At 42.1% G+C, this 8938-nt stretch overlaps 1 long non-coding RNA gene across 1 annotated transcript; it reads left to right on the forward strand.

Annotated features, from left to right (window-relative positions):
• The first annotated feature begins 1898 nt into the window (after positions 1-1898).
• Positions 1899-7307, forward strand: LOC144223140 (uncharacterized). The gene is made up of 3 exons (XR_013332589.1): positions 1899-1958; positions 5862-5986; positions 7254-7307. It is a non-coding gene; the product is annotated as an uncharacterized LOC144223140 (long non-coding RNA).
• The last annotated feature ends 1631 nt before the right edge of the window (positions 7308-8938 follow it).

The following is an 8938-nucleotide window of genomic DNA, read 5'->3' on the forward strand; positions in this document are numbered from 1 at the left end:
TCATAATATGTTTTCAAAATCCAGTGCATCTTTTACACTTACATACCAGCTTGGATTAGCCACATTTTAAGTGCTCAACAGCGCCACATGGCTAATGGCTATCATATTGAACAGCTCAGCCATAGAGACTTGACAGTCTTCAGGTCACTGCTTTCTTCAAAGGCTAGTCCAGTAAATACATTCATGCTAAGATTGTACTAATATAGCCATTGTTTGCTCTATCATCCCTCCTAGATAAGATTTTATCTTAGATTGGGAATTTTCACATTCCAGGGCAGTTTATTGAGAGAGACCATGTGGGCAGGGAAATTGTGTCTGGCATTCAAACCAGACTGAGTGGGTGGAAGCCTGCGTATGATGTTCCTATTACACTCTGGCAGCCTTCCATTTCCTCCAGTACTTGCAACAGGTTCCTTCCCATGTGTGGTCTTGCATGGGTTGGTGGTAGTTGGTCTGCATGGCTCTCTGTTCTCAAAGGACCCTCGTAGAATTGCTGGATCTGCTGTTGGTTCCAAGATGACCCTGAAGTACTCAGAAGGCCAAGTGTCACATAAACCTGTTCACTTCATTCCTTTCTTTTAACATCTGGTCAGTGCTACCCTCTGGCCACCTTACGTGACCTGTGACTAATCTTCATACTTTGTAAATTCATCTTGGAAATCCCCATGGACTCTGGAGCCCAGGTCTGAAAAGCAATAGCCTTTGTACAAGGTCAGGGAAGTAGGATCCCACTAACCTGAAGCAGATATTAAAAATGCTGCCCTGCACTACATTAGGGGAAGAAAGGTGGCTTGGCTATAGGAATGGACACTAATTTGACAGACAACCCCAGGAGGATCATGGCTGGGGTTGTGGATATGAAACATGAATTTAAAAAAGAAATTTGAAAAACATGAGAGTATTGAGAGAAGACACATTGGTCAGAAGGCAGAATCTTCAAAGTAGACCTTATAGATACAGCAGTGTTAGCTTGAACTTGAACCCCTGCTGGGCCACTCATAAGGGGGCTGACCTTTGGCAAATTACTTGACTTTCCAAGTTTTGGTTCCTCAAGGTAACCAGGGTTATAAAAGCAACTCCCAAGGATTGCTACATAGATACACTTAACTGGATGCCTGCCATAGTGTTTTCAATAAAGCCTTGCTATTCAATAAAAATATATAAATGATTGATAGCCAACTTATGATAGGTAGATAGACGATAGATAGATAGATAGATAGATAGATAGATAGATAGATAGATAGATAGATAGATAACCCAGCAAAAAGAAAGGGGCAGAGGACTGGGGACAGACAATCAGAACACATATATACAGGGCCCTCACATGCACACATATACATGCATGCTTATGCATGCACACATGTGCATATAAGCCTTGTGTATGCACACACACTCCCACTCACAAGCATATCCACATACACACATACATACATGCGTGTACAACCTTTCTTTGACATACTGAATCTCAGAAAATTAGTCTCAATCTCCAGGCCCCACACACAGTTTTCTGCTTCAATACATCTCTTTCCTTATGACCTCATAGAGTACTGTCACCTCCTATATGCCCTGTCTTACAGCTCTGGAAAAGGAAAACTAAAACTGTGACCTTTTTGAGAAAGGAAGCCCTTGCCCTCTCTCTACTCAGCATGGCAGTCATTTGACTCTCTGACCACATGATCTCATAGGAATGGATTACGACCCTTGTATATAAAACAGCATCTCCCCTCTACAGAAAGCACCCAGAAGTACTTAGTAGAGACAGTAAATTATTATTGGTTGAAAGGCCCTGATGCCTTGGAGTAATCAAATTCTCCTTCTTTACTACTCACTTCAGATGCTACATGAACTACATTCATTGTCTTGTATTAATTAATGCCATGACTACATTCATTGCTACATTTTATTACCACAAAACGTGGAGAGTATGAAGACACTGTATTAGAAAAGCATAACAGGAGGTAAGACAATTTTGTAGAATTTGTAAGAAGAACCAAAAGAGGGGCACCTGGGTGGCTCAGTCAGTTAAGCGTCCAACTTCGGTTCAGGTCATGATCTCATGGTTTGTGGGTTTGAGCCCCGCATCGGTCTCCGTGTTGACAGCTAGCTCAGAGCGTGGAGCCTGCTTCAGATTCTGTGTCTCCCTCTCTCTCTGACCCTCCCCTGCTCATGCTGTCTCTCTCTCTCTCAGAAATAAATAAAACATTAACTTTTTTTAAAAAAATGAAGAACCAAAAGAGGCAATTTGACAAGAAATTACTAGACCTACTGTGTGTTAGTTGCTATGAAGTCCACAAGAAAAAGAGGCATGGCCCTGACATCTAGGAAATTATATGTCCAATCCATGCAAGTGAAAAAGCACTACTAGTAATACAAACTGTTCCTTCTAAGTCCGACTGATCCATGTTGAGTGCTTACAATGCATCTGTCTGTTTGATGAGTATTTTGACATATTACCTAATTGGATCCTCACAACAAGATCAGTTAAATGTATTATCCCCCATTTACAGATGAAAACACTGAAAATATGATAATTAACTCACTTGCTCCAGGTCACATAACTTTATTGAAAATACCAATGCCCTAAAATAGCAATGGAGTCAAATTCCAACAGAGTAGTTGAGACTGTGTATTTAACTGTTTGAGATTGTGTATTTAACCCTTATAGAGCCTGAGGGTGGAATTCCTCCCAAGCACCATACACTACTGACAACTACTCATACAGTTGACTCTTCTGAAAGCCAGCTCATTCCTTGTCTCCACCATAAGGTCTCTAAAATCCACCTTTCCTGCCATCTTGCTTAAATATCCTGTCTACTATGTTTAAGTCTTGTTTTTACAACTAACCTGTAAGTTATTTGCACATTACATCAGAAGAGAATTAATAAGATCTGTTACTATTAATTCTAACAGTATTAGCTGCTTCAGAAAAGTGACACCTGAGTGGCTAAGCTGGTTAAGCATCAGACTCTGGATTTTGGCTCAGGTCATGATTTCATGGTTCAAGGGTTCGAGTGCCACACTGGGCTCTGTGCTGATGGTGTGAAGTCTGCTTGCAATTCTCTTTCTCTCGCCCTCTCTCTCTACCCCTCCTCCACTCATCCATGAGCCCTCATGCACACATGCATGCTCTCTCTCTCAAAATAAATAAACTATAAAAAATAAAAGGTATTATTTGTTGATAATAACTAGGTAATAGAGCAGCAACTCTGTCTTGTTCCTGAGTATATCCCTAGTACCTGAGATAGTGTTCTTATAAAGCACACATAGTTCAATATGTGAAAGGCAGTGTACAGAGCATGGAGATGGGGACATGAGGTATAAAAAAATGAATCAAATGCTCTACTTCTCAAGACACCAACATCCAACTGTGGATCTGCAGCATTCCCTCAATAAATATTATTTATAATGGAAATTGGAAAGCAATATGTGCAATAACATGAGATCCACAAAAGAGGGAGGGTGTAGGAATAGATTAACACTGGGACCCGAAAACATGTGGCTTAATTCAATTAATCTACAATACCTGGATCCTTAGCTTTTGTGATTTGCTATTTCATTTAAAGGTGTCTGCATTTATACTGACAGCTGATTTGGTTTTGAATCTGCAGAGTTCCCACTAAAGAAAAAGAAAGGATGGATATTATAATTTGAGTGGTTTGATTTCTGTTTTTCCTTCCAAATCCATTTCACTTCTCAGGTCAAACCATATCTCTCTCACTGTTGCCATGACCTTCCCAGTGCTACGCACAATGATTTGAATCAATTCTAAGTGTATCTTGATTGCCCCCAAGGGCCTGTCACTCACAGTCCTTATGTGGCTCATTGTACTACAACTTGTCCTTAAGGTCAGAGAATTAACATGTCTCCCTTCCAAGTGGGGACCTCTGTTCACATGTCCCAAATGGGATGCAGGAAGGAAGAATTTCTCACATTATGTATTGCTGGGTCACCTCAACTTTTGCCTGTTGCTCTTGGCCTCAGTGCCGCCAGCCCCCTCATTGTGTGTCTCCCCACAGTGTATGGCTGGCTTCACATTTGCCTGCAGCATCCATACCCTTGACTATCATCACTCTGCTGCTGCCTGCGGGAAGGCTCTAAGCTTAAGCTTAATTCTGAATCAATCTCTCTCTCTTTTTCTCATGATCAGCTTATGGTGCTTTACAGCAGCTCTGTGCTGTCCCTTCCCAGTGAACATCAGTTCTCCAAGAAGCCTGGGTCAGGAAGAGTTCAAATAGAGCCTTATAAAACTACACTGCTCATTCTGACCCACCCTCATGGGGCTCTGTTTTTCCTCTCAGTAATTGGCTTTTGTCACGCAATACAGACCAACCGCAGTCTGTCTGCACATGTCTGACCCCCAGGTGGTATGGCCAAGTGACCCCAAACAAGCCATAGCATTTAAAAAGGACTTGTCTGCTTGGAGCACAGAGAAACCCTCTAGGGTCAGGAGGTGTTGTCCAACCTGCATCTATCCTACTTAAGTGACAGAGTCACATTCTGAGGAGTCACTTTTGTTATCCCAAGAAGGATAGAAATTTCCTGCATGGCTGAATTGTGAGTGGAGCATTTCCTCTTCCTGCTATTTATTCTGTATCCAAATGCAAAAAATAGTAAAAGGATTCAGCTTACTTTCTCCCTATCAAATACATGCGAGATAAAATGATACCTGGGTGATGGAGGGGGTAACTGATTGATAAAAAACAAGCTAGACCCTGGGTAGTTGCTTTCTTGAATTAAAGAAATATATACCTTCGTAACATTATTGAGAAATAATCATTATTATCAATACTAATAAAAATAGTGAGATTATTACTTTATTTCTATAGGAGTGCTTCCTGAATAAACTATTAGAATTTTTAAATGTAAATTCAAAAATATTTTCACGTAATTAATCTAGCCGAGAAATTACTGTTCTATGTTACTCTGTGCCTTTCCTTTGGATGGAGGCATGCTAGACAGAGATCTAGGGTGTATGGAGCCCATGAAAGGAGTTCAGAGAGGAGCACTGCATGCAATAGGGAGTCATAGAACTCGACTTGCTCAGAGTAAAAGAACTAGAGATTTGAAGTGGATTTAATGCTGGAATTCTAATGGAATTTAGAGGAATGGGTTTGGAGAACACTGAATGCAACTATCCAAACACTGGTTTAATATTGTTCATAAAAGATTATTCCAGATATTCTTCCATGAACAAGAGTCACTCGGAAATCTATTAAAAATGTAAGTTCTCAGTTCTCCCCTGTTACTTCCTGCAACGTGGTCTCTAGAGGAGGAGGCTAGGAATCCATATTTTTCAAGTAATTCCCCAGGTAAGCCCAGTATGCAGTTAGGCTTAGGAACCAGTCATTTAAACTTAGTCCATTGTGTCACTGCACTGGGTACAGGAATATGAGAGCCCAAGGCAAAATATCCCATCTTTGGACCACTCTGCTTTGTTAGAGTGATCTATCACATAATGAGACAAAATATATCCATCTTCAATGTCCACAGTTAGGACCTGCTTCTATCCCTTGGGACCTCATAGAACAAGATGAATCCTTTCCCCTAATAATTAGTGATCTCGCTCATAAAAGAGCCAGAATGTCTCCTGATCCTGTGACCAGCCCAACAAAGCCCTGCCAGGCCTCTGCAGCCTCTCTTTGGGGCATGGTTTTGGGAGAGCTGAGAATGTCACTTTGGAATTCTCTTGAAGTGTTGGAGAAGCTGTGGCTGTTACTTTAATTCTGTGTCCATGTGTAATATAACAACTTGACCTGGAGGCTGAGCTACGACCTGCTAATTCAGCCTGCTCCATCTCTGGTTCGTTAGTACTGCTGTCTTTCCTCCTTTCATCCCACATCCTTCACGTTTTCTCCCCTTAGCTTCTTGGCAGCATAACTGTACAGATTTGCACATCAGTGAAGGAACCAGAAGAGATGCTGTTTCTGCGGATTCCTCCATCCATGCTATAGAAGAATCCATTGGACCCAATGCCTCTCCTCTGTGAGTAAGTACCCTGAGCTTTCTCTCTGTCAAGTGAAGCAAAATCACAGGGCTGGGAACACAGGCCAGCTCCACACTACTGGGTATAGCACTCCATTTCCCCTCCTCCAATTTTACCTTTGGCCTTTGGTACAAACTATGCTTAACTAGAGCATGAAAAAAAGAAAATAGTATTCCATATTATTTGGCCCAGTACGTCAAACATGTGTGCTTGCTTCGGCAGCACATATACCAGTATGTCAAACATGTCTGACTTAAGGTGTTAAGTACAAGAGCATGAAAAAATCAGTTGTTACATTGAAATGATCTTTTATGCCTCCACCTGCCTCAGGGACATTGTAGGAGTGACTGTCACTTGTCCCCAAACCATCAAATCCTACACAAGCAAACCCAAAGTATGCAGTAAATGTGTGTGTTTGCTTCATCATGCTGTTCCAAACTCCATGAACTCAAACACATGAAAACCAAGCTGAAAGTATTTTTTAAAAATTGGCATTTATTTGTGTCATTGTATTTCTTAAGCATTTCAATGAACATGTATCATTTGGGTCATATGTTCCAAGAATGCATATCCATTCTTGATACAGTGATATAACTTGAATAGATGATTAGATGGCTAAAATGTTCTCAGAGAATCTGAATAGTTTGGCCCATTTCAGGATTTACATTCACACCTCTGATAGCTATGCACGCTGCTTCCACCTGAAATATAGTCTTGCCCCTCTGTGACTTGATCTTTGCACCCATGGGGGCTGTGCACTAACCACACTGAGTACAAAGGTCTTCTGAATGCTTCTGCCCTAGACGGTTTTCCTTTACCCTGCTGCAGCCCTGGGGAACAGATTTCTGATCTTCCCATTGTGCCTGTCTAATAATATCTTGTGGGTCTTCAAATCACCAGCCAGCTTTGCCAGTCTGGAGGGCTCTGGTCACAGGGCAGCTGCCTGTTCTCCACCTATCTCATTCTGACCTGGGTCCCTAACTCATTCTTCAGGAAGCATTCAGCAAAAGAGACTGCATGTGTGTGCAGGCAAAGCCCTGGATTATGATGTATGAACAGTGCTCAGATACACCAGGGTTAGCATCTTGTCTCTGAAAAATACTGGCTATGTAGTCCACAGGACTATGGGCTCAACAGTATCAACTTCACTGGGTGGTTGTGGAAATTAAATGGGCTAATATATTTAAGACGAATGGCAATTGAGAACCTAATAAATATTAATTCCTTTCTCTTTCTCTTTTCCTTACCCTTCATGTGCATTTGACTTGAGGAATGGGAGCTTGTCTCTTCCTAATGTAGCTAAATGATCATCCCTTGTCTTTGTACAATACTTTATAAAATACAAAACACATTCACAAGCTTTCAGCCTCACAGTTATTCTGGAGTTGGCAGATCAGATGTCATTGGTCTCATCTTTCAGGTAAGGAAACAGAACCTAACAGGGTTAAGTGATTTGCCCAAGGTCTCATACTATACTTTTAAGTATAGATACTACATCTTCTCAAGAGGTTCTTAAGCAATCTAAATTATCTGCAGGAGGAGTCATGACTAATGATTCCATGCTCCTACCAGGCTTGCATTCCTTAGTAAACAAACTCTTCCATTCCAGATTAGTTCCTCTGAGGGCTTGCACACAGCAATCTGATAAATGAATTCACATGAAGGTGCCAGGGGCTGATAATGGTTTAATATGTTAACATTCCACTATTGACATTTTAACAAGGAGAGGCTCTGGACAATGCCTTAATGCAGAGAGCAAATAGAATCCATCCTGAGTGCCAGCCCCGATCAATTGGTAGTGGCTGCCCAGCAATGCTTTGAGAAGGACCCTGAGGCTTTGTCTGGGCTCAGTGGAAAACCTGTCATGACCCATTGTCAATGTTTGTCATAGGTGTGGAAGGGACAGCTAAGGCAGGCTTGCCACTCCACTTCTCACCTTCTAGTTCTGATCTCAGATCCACCAGAGACCACCTCGGGAGCATCCCCATTCTCCACCTTCCCCACTTGGACCTGATTCCTTCAAGATGAGCTAGAGGTGGCAAAACTTAGACAAGTTCCCTGCCTGAGTCCTATTATCTCCTGAATCTAGTTTTCCTCATGATGCATACTAAATGAGTTACTAGATATAAGAACACTTTGAAAATTATTAAACACTATTTAGCTATGAGGTGCAATTGTTATTAAGCCAAGCACTATAGCCAGCAGCAAGGGTGGGGAAACTGTAATCACTTTCAGATGGCTCTCCATGATAGAGAGTAGCATATTTTGGCTCCACTTTATACCAGAATGAGAAAGAGGGTTTGTTTTTAGGGTGCCTTCCCTGCCTCTTCTCCCTTCCTCTCAACCCTGCAGGAGATGAACTGAAAAGGCGACACCAGCAGCATTTCCTCCTCCCTCCCAAGCTGGGTATTGGCATCATTATCTGAATATCAGCAATAACAGATAAGAGCAGCAGATACCAATGTTTCATTACCTTTGGTGCCGCCGGGGATTGCTGCCCGGATATTTGGATTCACATGGTTTTCTCTCTCTGAGACTGACTTTGAAAAAAGTGAATTTCCCTCAATAGGTTAACCAGTGCAGATCTGGGGGGAGAGTGCCCCTCTGGCCTTTTTACTTCTCTGGAGCCCATCGCTGGACATGCTTGCTATCACCTGGTTCTGTCCACAGCAATGGCAGAGCTACTTCCTTGCTTGCACCAGTAAGAATAAGCTTAACAACCTGACATGTAAGGCCCTGCATAGCCCTTAGCTGTCTCTCCACATTGTTACTTCTTGTCACTCACTCTCTGCTTCCAGAAAACTGGGCAATCTAGTTCCCCACAGGGACCAGGCACATCCTCATCCCTACATGGACCCCTGACCTGTCTACTCTCTCTAGCATGCCCAGCCTCCACCTGCTAGGTTCTACCATTTCCTCAAAGTTCACCCCCAGGGCACCTTCATGACTTCCAGA

The sequence above is a fragment of the Crocuta crocuta genome, unplaced genomic scaffold (genome assembly GCF_008692635.1).
Source record: "Crocuta crocuta isolate KB4526 unplaced genomic scaffold, BGI_CrCroc_1.0 scaffold231, whole genome shotgun sequence".
Classification (NCBI taxonomy): domain Eukaryota; kingdom Metazoa; phylum Chordata; class Mammalia; order Carnivora; family Hyaenidae; genus Crocuta; species Crocuta crocuta.